General features: G+C 39.7%; 1 long non-coding RNA gene across 1 annotated transcript in view; it reads right to left on the reverse strand.

Annotated features, from left to right (window-relative positions):
- Positions 1-396: 396 nt before the first annotated feature.
- LOC116451075 overlaps positions 397-20,122 on the reverse strand; it is a 73,365-nt gene continuing 53,639 nt past the window's right edge. The window contains exons 4-6 of the long non-coding RNA XR_004243082.1: positions 20,021-20,066; positions 1,778-12,285; positions 397-1,453 (exon numbers count right to left, since the gene is read on the reverse strand). This is a non-coding gene — a long non-coding RNA (uncharacterized LOC116451075). The remainder of the gene's footprint in view (positions 1,454-1,777; positions 12,286-20,020; positions 20,067-20,122) is intronic.

The raw sequence follows: 20,122 nt of genomic DNA on the forward strand, positions 1-20,122 counted from the left end.
TCTGCTTGCTGGCACAGGGACTGCCACGGGCAAGTGACTGAACCAACAGCAATGGTGAGGAAGAACCTGAAAAATGTCTTGTGTCTTGTTCCATTTGGCGAAGGAAATGCAGGATAAATACATCATCCCTTTTCTTCTGCAGCAGACAAGTGTCCTCTTCACAAAAGACACAAAGATACGAGCAGTGGTCTCCTAGGAGGAGCCACCACAAGGATGAGGGCAACCTGTATCCCTGGAGAGCCCAGGGAAGGGTCCTGGGTGGTACCTGTGGGTGCTTGTACCTACCTGGGTGTGCAGTCAGAGCACACTCCCCAGTCTCCTTAGAAGTAATAAATGAAGGCAAAAATACCTATGTATAAATCAATTCATTCATATACTATTCATTTATTCATGTATAAAACAATATCGTATATTAATTCAGGTCCACAGTGCCAAGACAACACTCCCCCCTTCCCCTTCTGAAGCAAAAATATCACATGGTACATTTAACTTGCACTTTTAATGACAGAGCTGTACAGATTTCAGACATGTTTTAAAACCTCCAGAAAATATGCATCACGCTTGTTTGTCATGCTTGAGCCTAATGTGGTTTGAATGAGAGGAGAAATTAAGCCTGACAACTAATATATTTATTGTAATAGACAGGAAATATTAAATACAAGTATTTATATGAGATATAAAACCTGTTGTATGCGTAACAGGAGGAGGGAATGGTATAGATGAGTCAGGGATCTGTTGGTAACCCCATGGCAAATGTAGCTGTATTCTGCTGTTCCAAGGAGCCGTAATTGCAGCACACAAGCCAAAGTTCTTCACTAGAGATTCATATTTCATTAATAATATCCAGGTCTTGAAAAGGAATCTTTTTCCCAGTTTGAGAGGAAATTAGTTCCCTTGCTGTGCTCTATCACGGTGCCTCCCTGATGCATCATTTTGCATTTACTTCTCCTTCCCTCCCACACTTCAGGGTAACCAAGCAAAGGTGGGTTTGGCAGATTTTCACACTGCCTCACAAGAGGCAGATAATCATGATTAAATTCCTCACTCTCCCAGCTCTACTTCTTTTTTACATAGTTTTTCTAATCATAATTGGATCATCTGAGAATTGGAGCTCTTTTCCCCCTCTCATTTCTACTAACCAGAATCATTCTCTCTTTCCTTCTTTTTTCCTCCCCAGAGATAATCCCCTGGAGATGGGAAAGGTTTTCTGTTGTGGTTTCCACGTCCATGTAAGCTTTGAACAATGACTGCTGAGCTAGCTTTGACAGGTGTTAAAATATCTTGGAGCCGGCTGAACATTCGTATTGATTAACTAATACATGGACAGAGGTTTTTAGAACTGATTGCTTCACACTGTTTCAGAAGGAAGTGGAGAAAATATGCTACATTATCAGTTTCTTTCTCATCCATTTTCATGTACTATATTCCATGTTCATCCAGTTTAACTGCTAAGCTGTCAAAGACCAGAAAATAGTGAAGAATGTAGTTATGTGCTTATTCAGAAGATTGAATCTTGCAGTTTATTGCAGCTGTTTATTCATGATATAATTAGGCAGAAATATACAGCTTATGGAAAAGTTAATAAATTCCTGAGACAGTCCTAAATGATTGATGAATATTTTTCTACCAGTCTATCTGGTAGAAATGCCTTTTCAAAATAGAGAATCTTCAAATTTGCAATTATCAGTGTCCCTTTGCCTCATCACTACAGCTAACTAGTAATAATAAATACCACCCAAAAAGATTTATCTTGTAATCCAAATACCTGATTTTATACCTGTGTTTTATGCCTCCCTTGTGACACGGTCCTCAGTGAAAATGTTCAGTGCAGAAAAGATGCAAGATGAGACCCCTTTAGGAGACAAAGCTGAAATTAATTTATCACAAATGCTTTAACAATGAGTTACATTCACAGCTGACAAGAAGATAGTAGGGCCTGATCCTCCTACTGAAGGGTGCATCATGGTTTAAAAAGACAAAACTTAATAGCACTTAAGTAAATGCTTGTTTTGATCATAAAAAGTGAATATTAAATATTTTATTGTAGAGATACCCCACAGCTAGCCTCTCAGTTTGGATTCAGACAGACACATAAAAATTTGAGATATTTAGGTCCATTTTGCCCATAACAGTAATACATTTTTCTAAAAGCCAAAATCCTAGAATTTCCAGGCTGTTCACATGCATAGCAGTACCAAAGCCACCTCCTTCAGAAAATGCTGCATACACATCTCTAAGAAAACACAAATCATCTGCTCTTATATGCCAGCACTTGCCACTAATATAGCAGCCAATTCCCACTTGAATTGCTAATAAAAAATGTACAGGTATTGCATGGTATAAAGAAAGAGTGTTATCACAAGGCAGAACAGATGTTGATTTTTTTTCTTCACTTTTGACATTCTAAATGCCTGTGTGTGCCCAGCAGATAGCCCAGACCAACGAAAAGACTTATTTCACCTGCACTACATCCCCAGCATGGCCCTCGCTACGTGGAGACAAATCCTCCTTTACTCGGGGAGAACTGACTTTTACCCTGTGCATGAAAACCCCTTCTGGGAGGCAGAGCTTCCTTCCATGCAAAGGTGGAACAGAGGCACTGAATTTCAACTGACTTCAGGCCTGTGCATTCCTGACTCCTCCTTCAACTGACTGCCAGGATATTTTGTGGAACAACTCTTTTCTTAAGAGTCATGATTACTAAATCCAAACTTTTTTCTATCTATTTTCCTTTAATAGTACTAATGAGTTCCTATTATGCTTTAAGTACCACTTCTAACTCAAATTAAGTTTACACAGTCATGTGTGTAATGAACTGAATAGTTCTTAAATTTAAAGAGCATTAATTAATTTTTAACTCAGAAACAATTAAAAGTAAGAATAGGCTTCTTTAAGCCCCAAGGTGTGGCTTCAGATCCCTCTTTTACCTAATTTTTATTATTTGGGTTCTCCTCTTTTCAGAGTTGATTGAAACAAAACAGTTGGGCCCCTACACAAACCTGTTGCCTCTGTTAATGAATGCGTGAGTACATGAGAGTTACCAAAAAGTCAGTGTAACAAAGCATTACCTTTTTTCTTTCTTTTTTTAAAATTTTACATATTAAATAATTAAATTATGGGCTATCCACTCTTTATGACTGCACACGAATCATGACCTTTCAAGACATAATGGACACATAAGAACTTCTGCCTGGACCTCTATTGCACCTATATATGAAAGTGGGGAGGAAAATTGTGGTCCTATTTATGTTAATTTAAATCTTGAGAAATATCAATGAATTCAGTTCTATGTCTCTAGATCTCTAGATTTACATTGCCATAGCAGATTCATTTTCCCTTTTTACCAGTAAAGGGCCTAACACTGAACCTAACATGAAATTACTACCTGAGCTTCAGAGTTCTATTAAACAGAAACTTATACCAAAGCCTTAAAAAGTTAAGATAAAGGATAATGAGTGTTTGCATCATACTAAAATTTATTTTATTCACATGTATTTTTAAAAACAGCCTTCTCTTTGGAATACAAAGATTTCTCCTAGTTGTAATAGATAATAAAGTCATGTCAAGGAAAAAAGGTGAGACAATGCCAGAAGTTCTTTGTTTTTATTTATTATACATTCAGTACACTTAGTTTTCCAGATAAGCATTAAATGCATGCACTACTTTTCAGAAAACCTTCACTTATTTTTCATTAGTTGAAGTTATGATGCTCTTAGCACAATTTGTGGTAATTTTGTTAAGACGAAGCTTCACTGCATTACCCTGTAGGTCTCTTGTCAAGTCTGAGGAGCTATTTGCACAATTTCACGTAGAATTTTCAAAAATAGAAAATTAATATATTTTCCACTTTCAGGGAAACAATACAAGTCAAAGGGAAAAAAAAGTAACTAAGAAAGCTAAACCTACTCAGGGTGTAGCAGGGAAGTGGTGAAATCACTATTCCTGGAAGTGTTCTAAAAGCATATGGATGTGGCACTTGGGGATAGTTTAGTGGTGAGCTCAGTGGTGCTGGGTTAGTGGTTGGACTCAATTACCTCAGATGCCTTTTCCAGCCTATTCCAGTTCTGTGATTCTGTGATCCTGTTTAGCCTCCATGCGCAGATAATTAATCATACAGTGTGGCCTGACCTCTGCACAGAGCACCCAGGACAGCACAATCCTTGCAATCTGGAGCATCCCCAGCAGCAGGAAGGAGGGAGGGAGATGGTAACACATTCCAGACACCCATACCTTCCAGAACCTTCTCCTTCCCTGACTCACCTTTCAAGAAGTGTTGTGGCCAGCTGCCCTATTGGACTTATCAGGATGACACTGCTTGCACTGACATCCAAACCAGGTTCCAGCCGTCCCTTCAACACTGGATTGGACCTCCTGCTCACTGCACACTTCAGCATTCCCTCACCCATGGCTTGAAAGTGCAAACCAGAACCCACAAGAACATTTCCACTGAAGTCCTGTAATGGGAATAAGAGATGTTAAAGTAGACTAGTATTTCACACCTTACTGAGCTGATAACTATGCAAATAATTTACTATAGAAATATCTTTATCTTACTAACGAACAATTAGATTGGTGAAGTTCATTTCTCACTTTTAAGAAATGTTCTCTCTTCAGACTGCTCGTCTGAGATGGCCTACATTTGCACATTGCATTATTAGCAAAATGACTGTGATCATTTTAATTTAACAAATGGAAATGCACAAACACCTGCCTTTGTGCTAATGAGCTTGGCCTTTGGAACTCATGGTGAATGGCTGCAGGTTATTAGACAAGCCCAGCAAAACAGTGGCTGCAGCTTCCATTTGCAGGTCTGTTACTCACTGAACTTATCTCATTTTCCCAATTGGGTCCAATTACAACAGTGATGATAAATAACCTTCCATTGCTGGTACGTTTAATTCTCTGGAAAAGTAGCTGGGAAATGGGTCTGGGGTACTTACACGAATAGGAAAGAGTGTGTTGTGCACCTTGGGGGTTGGGGGTGTACAAGCAAGAGAAACAGTTTTATAAATTTACTAAAAAACTTCCAGTGGGCAATTTAAAGGTGAGATTATGAGTAGTATAAGATTCTGTAAGTCTTTACATCATTCTCTGCATATTAAAATTGAAGTTTTTCTTAATAAGAAAGGCTGGAAATGTTTATTTTCTTGTGCATCTCTCTTTGTCCCCAGATAGGTTTCCCTTCAGTCATATCATCATAAACCTTTGCCTTGTAGATGACAGCTCCTTGCCTCACAACACTTCAAATCAAGATTACCTGACCTTAAGGAGAAGAAAAACCTTGATTTTTGGTCTTCTTTTCTACAACATATTCTTTTTTTCAGCCCCCCCAATATCACCTCTTCTTTTTTTTTAAGAAAAATATTCTATTCCATTCTTTCATACTTTATCCTAGGGAAATCAGCCTCTTTATCTCAGACTAAAGTGATACTTCAGGCAAATCACTCACACTGGAGCGGAGCTGTCCTAGGCCCCTGGCTGCTGCTCAACACCAGGTGCTGTCATCTTGTAACTCAATATTATCAAAAAGCCAGTTTTCACTAGACTGTCCTGGTATTTCAGCATAGAAAGACAGACAGACAGACAGAAAGAAAGAAAGAAAGAAACAAAGAAAGAAAGAAACAAAGAAACAAAGAAAGAAAGGTTATTTCTCATAGCCAGAGCTTTCTGCTCCCTGAACTATTTTGTTGATGTTCATTTTGTATTTCTATACATTCCCCCTGAGCACTGAACTGGAAAATAAAACTGAAGCTATTATTCCTCTCTATAAAAATAAAAATCTCACATGCTGAGCACTCATCCGGCCTTCATAACACTCCTTTGGTTTTTCCACATTGTGTGACTGGATGCAAGAAAATAGCTCAATTATCTATTGGACATGGGCACTAATGAGGCCCAGGTCACTCTGAGCTAATTAGAGGCAGCCCAGTTTTTTAATGATTGCAGTCTTAATATAGCTAAGAACCAGGATGGCAGCAAAATTAGTTGGTGCCACTCTTTCTATGCTTCCCATTTTGCCCATTCTGGCATGTAAATTCTTCCTTATTGTTACTCATGGCTGACTGCCCCACTAATGAATGTGATTTCTCCAGTCAGATGTTTATGAAAATGTCGTGCCACTCCATGCAAGATGCAGTCACTGAAATGACCCTCCTTCAGAGCAAAATTGTTCAGTCCCAGGGATTCACAAACAGAAAGACTAGTAGGAAACTGAATCAGTTGTGATACTCCAAATTTTCCTAGTCACACAGAGCTCCTTGGATAATTGCTGTTGTGTCCTGTTTGATTTTTCTTGTAACTCCTGGAGCAATGCAATTAGTGGCGATATGAACATTAATTGACCTAACCACTGAATCAGAAAGGCAATCCCTGGAGAAGGACTGCAAGAGTGACAACCCTGGAGGAAAAACCCTGACATTTCTAGTTAGTGTTTCCACAAGCAGGTAAGCAAATGAATAGAAATTGGACTGCGTCACCACGTGTAAATGTCCCATTAACAAGCCCTGGGGAAATATTTTCTAGGAGCATCAGCAAGTGTGTGTTACGGGGCAAACAAGCTGCCATTCTAGGGAATTGATGGTTTTCATGCATAGTCAGGAAGATCCTTGTTTATGCACTGCCAGGCTGTGTCCCATTCCCAGCTGGGAAACACAGCTGACAACCATTCTGCTCCAGAGAAAAATGCTATTTCAGAGCTCAGTCCAACACACTGAGGGACATCTACCTGCTCAGATTTAACCTATTGTATGTGGAAAGAAAACTCACTATTTTCACATAAACTCTATTAAAATATCATGGGATTACATCACCGTATCATAGAATCATAGAATGGTTTGGGTTGGAAGGGACGTTGAAGATTATCTAGTACCAATGCCCTTTCCATGGGCAAAGACACCTTCCCCTAGACTGTGGCTTCCTAGCTGGCAACATCAACCATTTCAAGTTTTAATGCTCCGTAAAGTACAGTTAATTATCATGGTGCAAATTTTTTTAGGGAGTTCAGTCCTTTTAGGTCTCATTTGTGGTTTTGTTCAGACCCCTCCACACAGTTTCAGCTCCCGAGGCAGCCTGTCCCGAACAGCAGCTCCTTCCACAGTCCCTGGTTATCTTATCTCAGCTCTCAGCCTGAGAACCTCCCATAACCAATTCCTGGATGGGTCTGAACAAAGGCCAGATGTGCAAATGTCCTGTCAGGGAGGACAACTGTGCTCACCCAGATCTTCACAGCTCTTACACACCTTCACTACAGGCAGCTTGGTCAGCTTTACCTGTCACTCCTTATAAAATCTTTTAAGCATTTGAGACCACCTTCATTGCCACACTGGCAATGCAGGGAATTTTTGTGGTCTAATATCTATCCTGTCTTGTAATTAGGCAATTTGGAGGACTGGACATTCCCACCACTGCCATCCAGATGGATTATGAGGGATTTGGAAGTGTGAGGTTCAAACCAACCCATCCTTGCCATCCTCTGCATCCGTGGCAGGCAGCAGAGGACTGGGACAATCTGTTATGGCCCCCCTACACAGCTCCAGGGCTACTGCTTGGTCTATCTGGAGGGGTGTGTGGGGCTCTTACAAGGCCCTGCTGGCTGCCAGAAACTCTCCACCGTGCCAGAGGGGCTGACATGTCCTTCCCACTGCCACCTGCCTGGTGCAGAGCCCTTCTCATGCTGCTGACAGGCCCCAGAGGAAGGGGTGGTCTGAAGGCAGCCAGGGTTTTTCTCCCCCTCACCAGTGACAGGGACAGGAGGCCAAGGGGCTCAGGGAGCTCTGCCTGGCAGACCTCTCTACCCTCAGACTGTGGGGGAGCATCAGAGCAGATGCTCTTCCCTCAGCAACTTTGCCATTGCCCTGCCCTTTCCATACCTGAAATACAACTCCTGCCTGTCACAAACTTTTACATTGGATGTTCACACCATCAACGTTAGGCACCTACTTTAGCTGGCTAATTTAAGAGCTTGAGTCCATCTCATTGGGTACTAACAACAAGTTGTAATTAAATGACGTTTTCTATGCTATATTAAACTCTTTCAGTCAAAAAATATCTCATTGAAAAATCAGGAAATAAGTCCCCAGGGCTATCATTATCCATCTGCTTTCCTATCAAGTTTAGGCAACTGAAAATTTTAAAATAAATTTATACAGGATGCCTCCTTCTCTCATGTTGTTCATGATATGGACCAAGCTATCTTTCATGTCACCTTCTTGGAGAACACAAGTAACAGAGATATTATTTTGCAGCAGAGTGCCCCCAGCCAGCCATGAAGGCAGCAATCTCCCACATTCCCAGGTGGCCTTTGACTATTTACAACCTAACACTGAGCTGCTCCTCAGCATTTTACAGATCCATAAAGGAGGGAAGATGGTTACATCAACTTTGAACAGGCAGATGAGAAAATAGTTGACAAAGGATGTTCAACTGAAATAAACAGAAACAAATCAGTTTGGAAAGTCTGAGAGATCAAAGTGGGGAGGCTCAGTTTTGGGGAGACCAGTAGGAAGGTGAGGGGTTTTCTATCATCTAGATAGATTTTCACATGACCATGACATCCTTTTCTTAATTGCAAGCAGGGCAGAACTTGAGTTGGAATGACGAGTTCTACTCACACAGGAATGCATGAAGCACCCCAACACTGCTTAGGAAGAAGCTGAGAGGCTGGGGAGGGAGCAAGTTAACAGATTTTAGGCAGTTTAGGAACAGATTAAATCATCCAAATGGTCACAGTGTCTCTCTGCATTGTGTACACAGGCAACCCCCCATGGCAGCTGGCCAGGTTGGCTGCCTAAAGCTGGGAAGTAGGAATATTCCCTCACAGGAGCAGCCCAAAGCTCATCAGTAAGAAAGAAACCACCACCCTGGGAGCGGAGCAGGAGGTTTGCAGGAGCAAACTCAAAGGACTGAAGGAACCATAAGTGGGTCACTGACATCTGAGCACAAAACTGCTAAGCCTGAAAATGCTTCCATTTGTTCAGTGCAAAGCACAGCGGAGTCCAGATGTTTAAATTCAATTCTTTAGACAATGAAGATGACAGCAGCTAGAATCCCAAAAAGTTTCTTTCATCTTTCAACATGATACATGGATATGTTTCAGAAAAACTTCTAAAAAAAAAAGGAACTCTGCCTCATTCCTATTATGCTTTATGGTTACACATCCTCGCTCACCTCGCAGCAGCAGCTGCCTCTTGGAGCCACATTGTAGCAGGCTTTCCATGGTACAGCTTAGGGCAGTGGGTGATCATTAATCTTTGTGCTTCGGTTACTTAGTCCTTAGTCCAAATTTAAGCCAATAGAGACCATTTGTTTCATGCAGGTATATCAAAATTAAGATTTGAATGGCACCCACTTGACATTATTAAACTACAAGTTTTCCCATTTAGCTTCAAACACAACCAGGAATGTAAGTTATAAATAGACACTTAAATGTTCCTATCAACTGCTGTTAATCAAAAATCATGAAAGGTAAGTTTTACCTCTGGGTTCAGGATGGAAAAGCCTTCCAGTTATTTGAAAGATATGCCGTTGCCACGTATCTTCCCCACCTCTTTGCTGTATGCCTCTCCACGGGGTGTGCAGTGACATGAGAGCCTGCAGAAACTGCTAAACTTCCCCTGCACAACTTTCTGGCCTTAATTGCAGCCTATAAAGAGTTGGAGCTGCTGCCACCTATAGACAAGCATCAAACACAAACATGGGTTTGCTGCTGGAAAATGGAAGTGCAAACTGACACAAAGTTGCTAATATTCCCCTGTAAATGTACTGTTCACCCCACCATTATTAATGCCAAGCTTTGTGCTAATGAGCCACATTAAACGTTTATGGCACAAGACAGAATCTGCAGAAAACATCCAGTACTTCTTGTACTGGTCCTTCTGTTGTCAGAGCTAATGGAGAATAACCCCCAAATTTCAGTAACATATTGGTTACTATGCTCAGCATGTTTAACCCATAAAGAAAATTAATTACTATGTTTAGCTCTGTCAAATAACCAAGTATGGATTAACCTTTGATTTAGATTTTAACATGCCTGAATCTTGTTGTCTAAGGACTTGGAAGGACAGCGCAACATTTTTTGATTGACTCACAGTAGCTGTACATAGATTATTTAAAAGTACATTACAGTCTCTCAGGAAAAAAAAAAGCCTCTAGTGTTGTAAAATACTGCAACAATCCTGTCCTTTTTTCCTTGCATATTATACCTGTGTAATCTAAACAAGTGCAGAATGGAGCCATTTACAAGATGAAATAAACACAATTCTCAATATTATTGCAAGACAGCAGTAGAATAAATTTCACTGTAATTTCCACTGCTGTTGTTTCTGGAATGCAAAAAAGTGATAAATGAGTATCTATCTCATATAAATCATTGTAGGATATCTGGAATCACTAAATCTAACATTGTTAAGAAGAATATTTCTAAGTTTTATTTTCCTTTTCACTACTTATTAGGGAGTTGGAAGGTCAAAATTCTCAATGATTATTTATCTTGTTTCCTGACAGATGCTCAGTATCTAATATGCCTTCCAGGTTCTTGGGTTCAGGGGGCACTGTAATATCTGTAAAAATAAAATCTGAGATAGCTCAAGTAGGGCATCCAAAATCCCAAACTTCACAAACCACAGGCCATGTTTACAAAAAAGGTCCTCCTCCTTTGCCACAGAACACAGAACTGGCAGAGAGTGTGACATGTTTGCTGAGACAGGCATACACCTCACACAGCTGAGTTAGTTTCTCAGATCTGCTGAAAAGAGTAGATCTTAAAAAATAACAATAATAATTGTGAGAGATGAAAAGATAACTTTAAACATGCTGTAGACAAGATTTCTTTGTCGCAAATTTAAAGGTTCAGGAAATCACATTCTCCCAAGCTCTTTGAAGAACACTGAAAAGGAAAGGAAACCAGGAATTGTTTCATCTTCCAGTCCTTCTGAAATGGAGATGTGCTTGGCTATGAATAGCTCCACTTTCCCTCTATTGCTGGAAATATTGCTAGCCTGTGACTTATTCTGGAAGAGCAATGCAGGACCATCCTGACAATGTTCTTAAGAGCTAATTTTGTCTGTGCTTCAAACAATAAGAACACTGTTGGTCGGTCTGTGTGAAGAAACTAAAGGAGTTGGAAAATAGGGAAAAACAGTTCCTCAGAGACCACATGGCAAGGAGTAAAATACTTATAAACCAAAAGGCAAAATGGTGAAAGGAGTCCCCCAGTCTCAGGAGTGCCAGATGTGCTCTATTCCCTCTCCAGGTAAAATATGTTTTCCCTGTATGGCTTTCTGCCTGTCCTACTCTGCTCCTGTGAGGATCTGCTCCTCCCCAGGGGCATCTCTGTCCCACTAAAACACTGGCACCCCAGGGACTGCGACAACTGGCCCAAAGCCAGTCCCAAAGCCACCTCCCACACCATGGCCATGCTCATCCCAAACCCATGACTTTGCAGTGCATTTCCATGCAAATGCCTTTATTTTGGGAAGTTCCAGAAGTATATTAAAAATTACACTGAGCTTCAGCAAATGCATAAAATTGTTCATCAAAGAACACTAAATTGTTTCAGTAGCTAGAACTTTCTATAAACATGCATCTAGTTTCTTTTGGGTTAAATGATGCATTTTCCTCTGTTATGACAGAGGTAATTCCTTTATCAATACACTGAGCACACATACAAGTCTGAGTCATTAACAGCGCCACATGTTCAGTTTGTACAAACTCAATTTGTCTTAAAAGCTATATTCAAATATTTCCCAGCACCTCCACTTAAATGCAATACTGGGACATCATCTTCAGAATTTTTGGGTTTGGCATTTTAGGGATGTAACTGCCCACCTCATTCATTTAGTATTTTATTAAGTGTCAGTCATGTTCTCAAGCTCCTCCTTACTTCAGCTGACAACAGTTGATATCCATTTTTTTGGGACTCCACAACATTAATAAAATATAACATATTTGTTACCAGAACACACCTGGCACATTCTAGTGTATTTCTAAAAGTCTTCTTGCTGCAAGCCAATAAAAATTGGCTTGAAAAATCTCTTCAATGCCTGTTAATTTGTGTGCAGGTTTTCTGCTCTAATATATCTAGCAAGTTTGGGTAGGCTTTGAAAGTTTAAGTTTTGAACATCCATCAGCTCAAAACATTTGATGATCTTCTTGATACAATCTTTGATGTGTTCACCATGGGAACCAAAAGAAGAATATGTAGCTGAGCTTCCTATTTATGAAGGCAGGATACCAGAAAATTTTCCAGTTGTGGGTTTCAATCCTTTATTCTTCCTTCAGTCTAGGCTCCTGTTGATTTAAAAAGCAGTTTCAGTTCTTTAGAGAGCAGAAAATGATGATGTAATTGTGCAATACATTATTTAACTGCAAAGCCACTAGCACTGGACAAACACAGTCAAAACAAATCTAGAAAATAATTAAATGAACACAGTTTTTTCTTTTACAGAATAATTTTTATACTATTTATCTCATAGATAATTGTACTGATAACACTGGGATTATGCGCAGTTTGTTTGTTTGATTTGATTATGTGCAGAATTGTAGCTAAAAACAGCAAGTGGTTTTGACATGGTGTGTTTGTTGGTCCAATGCTGGTCAGCACCGGTATGCCACGACCTTCCTAGAGAGAGCATCCTGCAAAGAACAACTCCTCCACGGGCGATGGCAGGCCTCCCTGGGCAGCACGGGATTTCAGCAAGTGTAGCAACTTCTCTGCTACAAGTGATTCCAGCTCTTGTGATTCAGCTTTGTGAAATCACCCAAGGCGAGCTCGGGAACGGAGAGACAGGAGCCTCATTTGGTAATTCCACAGAGGTAGCTTTTATTGTCCAGCAGCCCCTGTGGAGGGAAAGCCAGAGACAAAGACTCCCTAACTGAGGCAGAAACAGGGGCTTTTTATGGGAAAGGCAGGGGGTGGAGTAGAAACCAGCTAGCCAACTGGGTACAGGCTATCACCACATAGAAACAAGGCATGCTGGGGGTGGTTCACTTTGTCACCATGGCCCGAGGAATGTTGCTTATCTCTGGTAGTCTTTTTTACACTTAGGCCTCTCTCCTCTAAGGGAGCGCAGAGGGCTCTTGTGCCAAGGGCTCACAGCCCTCCACAGGTTAGGATTAATTAGAAAGAATTTTATGTTCCAGGGAATGGTATCCTGCCTGCTCCAGGCCTTTGTCTGCAAACAGAAACAACCCCGCAAAAAAATCAGTTCTTGCTCAGGAGAAAAGAGGCATGTCCCTAGGGAGAACATGGAGAGAGCAACGTATTGATGGAACTACCTCCTAAAGTAATAGTGGAGCACAGGGAGGAGCAAAGATCATGACAGAGAAGAGATAACAAAGAGGGAATAATTTCCTGAGGATAAGAGAGCTGTTTAGATTAGACAAAGTCAAAGAACAATATTTGCAGTTAGAAAGCCCGTCAACTTGAAAGGGAAAAAAAACAAACTGCAGGCTTAATTATACATAGAATTCTCAAATAAAGCAGTTACAGATAAAGTGTATTAAATAAAAATACACAACAAATTCTTCCTCAACTTCTGCTATTACTGGGCCACATGCTGTTTTTAAAAGCACTGAACATCCCTACCTTTCACTGCACAAATGATACCTTTGCAGGAAAAGCAGGATTAAATAGCTGCCATCCAGCAGGTACAGTGGGTCCTTCTGTCATAGGGTTAAAGCATATTGGCAAAACGAGAGTGGTTAGGAGAGATTCAGGTTGATGCACAGCAATGTGAATTCCATTTTATTAATCCCAGAGCTCAGTCCTGGGAGCTGCTGTCACAACGGGAGGAAAATGCAGTAAGAAAACTGAATGGGACTAGGGACCTGTGATTACATGAGAAAATAAAACAAGTTCCCCTTGTATGATTTATCAGCACAGCTACTGAGCAGCCATTTCTAGCAACTTTAGCACAAACTGCTTAATACTGGATGTTTTTCTCAAATGTCCAGTGGCTGAAGGCAGGTACCTGCGGGAGAATCCTAGGGTTCAGCACAGGAACGAAAATGCACTTCTGTGCCTTGGGATTGCACAGAACTGTGGGAAATACAGTTCATCTAGCCTTGGGCATGTTACAGTTGTTTAAAAATGTCACCTGGCTCCTGCAAACTTAGCTCTGCGTGATGTTCCCAACACCGTGAGTACAATGTGATATTTTCTTCATGGGCAAGATGAGACTTGTTCAAACTGTGCCTAAAATTTCACACATAGATAATGAAACAATCAAATAACGGCCTCTGGAATATCTTTGTAAATGAGGGGGTTTTTGTTGTTTTCTCGGTTGGTTGTTTTCCCAGATATATTTTCATGTTAATTCACATCAGTGAGGAGCACCTTGAATCAGAGCCACTGACATCTCTGTGCTCCCAGTTTGGCAAGTTAGAGAAAATGTTTCAGTGCCTTAGCCCTTAAATTTTTTCTATTTTCTTAGAGTGCAATTGCATCTAATTGTACATTTTGAGCAAATACACATAATCACATCATTATGACATGTAATTACCTTATTGTGTTGTGCAATTAAGTAAATCACACAAGAAATTGTGCAGAACTTTCATAAGTTTTCCAAAAAAGAAGTTAATCTTTTCTGCAACTGACAGAAGAAGCCATTTTCACTTCTAATGATCATAATCAATTTAGCCTTTTCTACCCTAATTAGCAGGCACTTTGCAGGCATGTGCAGAATATGCACATTCAAGCAAAGTGCTGGGTGATGACATTTGTGACTTTCATGTGTATTTGCTATGTGAAGAGACAAACATCCTTATGTAGAATTTAATGACCAGTTGCTACAGAAAATGCAATATCAGGAGCATTCATGTATATATTAAACGTCTTCTGTTGGTAACCTTAAAAATCCACTATAATAGTTAGTTCTATCAGTATTGTTCAAAGCATATTATTACCTGTTAATGCTCATACATGCATTTCATCACATAGCACAGCTTAGGAGCTGTCCTTTGACAGAAAGAGACTTTCCTTTGGAAAGGGAATTTATTTGTAATCATAGCTGATTTTTGTTACTGTCACAGGAAAAGTCTGTGTATTACCCAATTATATATTTGCATTTTATATACACCCAAGAAAAGAGTTAAGAACTTAATATTGGCAAATACAAAAACGCACAAGTCCCTTTAACATCACATAGTCAAGCAACACAGGACTAAAGAAAAACAAGTGACTGCTGAGATTTAAATGAGATTCTTGAGACACATAAAAGGCTTTTCCCAAGTTTTTGGTTGCATTTTTCCTCCCTGGCATACAACACAGTCATGCCCAGTATGCCAGATTAGGGACTGTCTGCAGACATCCCTATGAGAGGTTTACCCACCTCCCTTAGAAACCGTTCAGTGCCATCAAGGCAAGCTCTGCAAAGCAGTAATGGTTTCTCAACAGGGTTTTCTACACAAATATAGGAAGATCATGGGTAAAGATGACACAAACACACCTTTTAGTCACAACTTTCCAGCTCACCCTGTTGATATTGACTGATTTTAGGAACAGCTGATTTATATCCAGGAGTTGGAAGCTTTATACTCTATATTCTTTATACTCTTCATGTTTCCCGATGGCAACAAAACCCCAAACTGCCCAGAAATAAACTGAATGCACATGCTTAGGAGCTACTGTCTCCAAACAGCCTGTTTCATTTAGCAAATATTTTGAGAAGTAAGGTCAACATAGATTGAGCATTGAAGAAGTGCTTTAGAGGATGCAGTAAACAGAGGAGAGATACACACAGAACATTCGACAGAGCAAATATGTGACAGATAACATTTGACAAATACAAAGCACTTTTCAAGGCATAAAAACCAGATTTTGTTTCTTCCTACATTACAAAAATAAACTGCAACTAAAGAATAGCACCAATTAAAAAAAAATAATTTGGCACTGTGTATTTAACTTAAGAGGAAAATGGGTAGTTTCCATACACACTCTGCAGCTATCTGAACAAAAACTGACATCCTCATTAGAAAGCATGAAATCTAAGTTGCTGGCAAAACCGTCTGAAAGCAGAATGAAGAAAGAAAGAAGAGAATCTGGGGTGACAGTAAGAATGTTACAATCAACCAAAACAGAGGCTGAAACTCGAATTCGCTTTTGCAGTTTCCAGTTATCAAAACTTGACACCTCTGTCACACCAGTATTCCAGGAAGAAAAAACATTAGCACTTCAAACACCTCCACCCACACCATCAAACACAACTTCTATCCACAACAACTCTTGTCAAATGTCTTTTTCTTTTCTTCTTAATGGTATTAGCTTAAACTAGATTGCACTTGGGGGAAGAAACATCAACACATAGGTCATCTGAAAAACAGAGATATGGCCACAAAGCAATGTGGTGCTATAGAAATGGATCTTTCCATCATTTTCTAATAGACTCAGACCATTAGAAAAATTTCAAGAAGAGTCACAGAAAAAATTTGGCAAGAATAATTCATATAATTATCCCTCTTAGGGAAAAAAAAAAAGAATAGAGGGGGAAACTGTATATATTCTGCAGAGACAATGACACTGTAGCTGGGCTTCAGGAGAGAAACACTTAAAGCTTTCAAAACAAAAGCAATCAAAAGACATTTTCTAGACACTGGTCTAACTGGTCTTTTGTTTAATAGAAACACTTCCAAAGACCGGAATTAATCCAGATTTGTTGGTTTAATAAAGGACTGAATCCAGCTCACTGATTTAATGCACTAGATTTACTGCTATGTTCTGGCCATGTGAAGAGCTGTAAATTGGATCTAGTGAACATGAGCAAGTCAATAAATGCCAGAAAGCAGACAAGATACCAGTAAATCCACACCGAAATCACTGCAAAATATCTTAACCAAAAGGTACTGACCCTGATTTTCCACTCATGCAATTGTTTTCAATATTTATACCTGCCTAGATGTAAAGAGCATAAATCAATGAGTTCCACTTAAAACCAGATTTTCAGGCAGGTAGGTAGGTCTACACCAGCTGAGAAGCCTGTCCCCACTCATTTCTCTCTTCAGAAGAAAATCACAGAATCGTTCAGGTTGAAAAGACCTCTGAGCTCATCGAGTCCAGCTGTCAACCCAGCACTGCCAAATTCAGCACTGAACCCTGTCCCCAAGGGCTGCACCTACACATCTTGTAGTGCCTGCAGAGCTGGTAGCTCCACCACTGCCCTGGTCTCCTCGCATGATTATTTCAATTCATCCTTGCCAAGAGATCTGTTAATAAACATTCTCTGTGGCAAATGTTGCCTGGCTGTTTTCTCACCTTCCTCCACGAAGAACCAGATACAACTGAGATCTCTCCTGTATCATTAATTTAACAGAAGTGTATTTTTGGCTATCCATGATATGGAATTTGACAGGGAAGTATCAAATTTGTTGAAAAAACACACAAAGTACTCTAAAAATTGACAGCTGAGACTGTATTAAACTATCATGTACACAAGTTTGGACACCCTGCAGATATATTTTAAGGCAAACAACTGTACATGCTCATTGTGTAATACTTCCTTTGTAAATGCACCTTTCCCCTCACGACCAGGCACCAGGAGAGCATCAGCCCACTGAAATACTCAATGGTTTCCTGCTCCCCAAGCACACAGGTACAAGGTCCACCAACATTCTCTACCTGCTGAGTCCTTTCCTTTTTGAAGGTGTACAATTTCACTGCAACAAACCATAAAGTCACTTTTAGTGACAGCCTTATATTCTTGAAATCCATAAACATCCAAGACACAACAGTGGGGGCAACTTGGTAAAATTCAAAAAAATCTCCTTTTCCTCAGTAGTTTGAGGAAATTGTGACTCTTGCATAAACTGTCATGTCCTCAGTTTTGAGGCAAATTTCAAGCAGTAGCACATCTGTTATGGTATGACTTCCTAAATCTACAAGGAGTCTGGCCCTCTCAGCTTTCTCATGCATGTACACAAATTAAATTTACACTTACAAAACTAACCTATTGTGTCCCTCAAATACACATTTCATAAGATAAAAATCTCTATTCTTATCAGTGAGAGCAACACAGACATTGTTTTTCCTGAGGATTTCTAAACACAATTAATCTGGGTTTAGATAGTTACATAAACCTCTGGATTTAGGCAGCACAAGCATTACCAGATCCAGACAAAAATAATCCGTATTTTTTGCCCTGAGGTCATATAATCCTCCTGAGTGCTCAGGATCTTGCTCTGAGCATTCATTTCTCTCTCTCTTTACCTGAGGCCACTTGCTTTAGCCTTTGCCTGTCTCACAGTTAAAAGAACAGTGTAAAGTTAAAAGAACTCATAAAGAAAGTATGTTCAGACTTTTTTCATTCTCTCTGAATTTTTGTGTACTCCTCTCCAAGTTTTCTTAATCATCAAAACTGTTCTGCTACAAGCAGGTGTGACTTAACATCAAGCTTTTATGCTGCCTACAAAGGACCTTTCCAGTTTCATGGAATAAACAGGAATTATTAGCTCCATATAATGATAGTCTCCAAGTAATCAAAAGAAACCCATTAAAAAAAGCACATTTACTACCAAACAAAACACAAATATATTTTGTAAATCCTAAAACTATACCCAGAAAGGGTTATGTATTGGTTCTTCTGCTTCACTCACGCATACAATGATGTGTGTTTATTAGCAATGGTACTTTTTTCCCCTTAAGTCTCACCAAAGATGCTATTAAACATGAAAAATAAGATGAAAGCCATAGGCCCCAAACTCTGATGCTAAAGCAAACCTTCAAAACAAGCCCCAGTTCGCACTGAAAATGCCACTGCTTCTCACCTCTCAGTAAGGAGAACATGCCTTTGACAACTGTGTTAGAAACTCAGTAGATGACAGTGAAAATTAGGAATTGGGCTGAGGCCACAAATAGGAAGTCTTTGAAGGTGAATAAAGCATTTCATGCTTTATAAAGCAGCTCACAGTTGAAAAAAAAATAACCAGAAGTATTCTAATGCTTCATGGTCTCTTCCATTCTGTGTGAGGTGTGTCCAGTGCAGTGTAAAGGTGACAGCTGCAGAAGGGATCAATGCAGACAGCATCGGGAATTAGAACACCTGTCATTCACATCCTACCTCATCACAGTTAAGTGAAAATTTCGTAATATCTGTAGTCTTAAAAACTAAATAAATACTCAGGACATAGAATAAAATTATACCATGCACTAATTAACACACAGTTTACAAATCCCAGACTCCTTTTCTCTCCAGTGACTGTCTTGGCAAATACAGATACCAGCACAGACTTCTTTTTCTATGTTTCCATGCTTTATCTAACTTTGCCTTTCATGGGTTCATTAAAACCGTGTTTTGTAATAGTGTCAGATTAGTAGAAAACCTGAGGCATAGCAGTTTGACAATGATATAGCTGTCATGATGGTTCTACTTTTTGCTTGTACCTACTCAGGCATCATTAGAATCAAATATCTACCTCTCAGCGTTTCTCTTGGGTTCATCCAACTCTGAAAGCTCTCAGGCCATTAAAGCATATCAATTAGTAATGATTTTTTTCCAGCCCCAGCAGCCACTGAAACATACATTAAAGGTGCTATCTGCAGTCCAAAATTTAATGTGGACATTTGAGAATTTCTACTTTGATGAAGAGATTATCAGAGAAACTCATTTGCTTAAAGTTTTAGATCACAGTTATTAAAAATATTTTATTTGCTGAACAAATGCCTGATGAACACTCTTGTATCCGTTAAATAACATTAATTGCACACTGGTTTGGAAAACACAAGAATCATTAAAGGATAAATGAGGTTGTGCAACAGCCCAGAAGAGCTAATGTTATCACTTTCCAGGCTGCTTTTACAACCTTCTGAGTAGGACTATTTTTAACTGAGTCATCACGGCCTAAGGACAGTTACTTTCATTTTTTCAGTATATCTATCCAATTGAGTAGATGTCACAGAGGCAGCTCATTACAAGCACTGGAATTAGAGGGCTGTCACATTCCTCGTAGCTAGGTTAGGTCCCTTCAGTCAGGACTATTTGGGAAAGCAATCCTTTCCATGCTCACAGGCATCCAAGCCTGAGAGGTCACTTACCTCTTGTTTCCAATGCAACTCTGAAGTCAGTTACTCAAAGATCAGACTGCAAAGAAAATGTAATTAATGAATGCAAAACTTCTGGACAATACACTCTGATCA

The sequence above is a fragment of the Corvus moneduloides genome, chromosome 14, assembly GCF_009650955.1.
Source record: "Corvus moneduloides isolate bCorMon1 chromosome 14, bCorMon1.pri, whole genome shotgun sequence".
Taxonomy (NCBI): domain Eukaryota; kingdom Metazoa; phylum Chordata; class Aves; order Passeriformes; family Corvidae; genus Corvus; species Corvus moneduloides.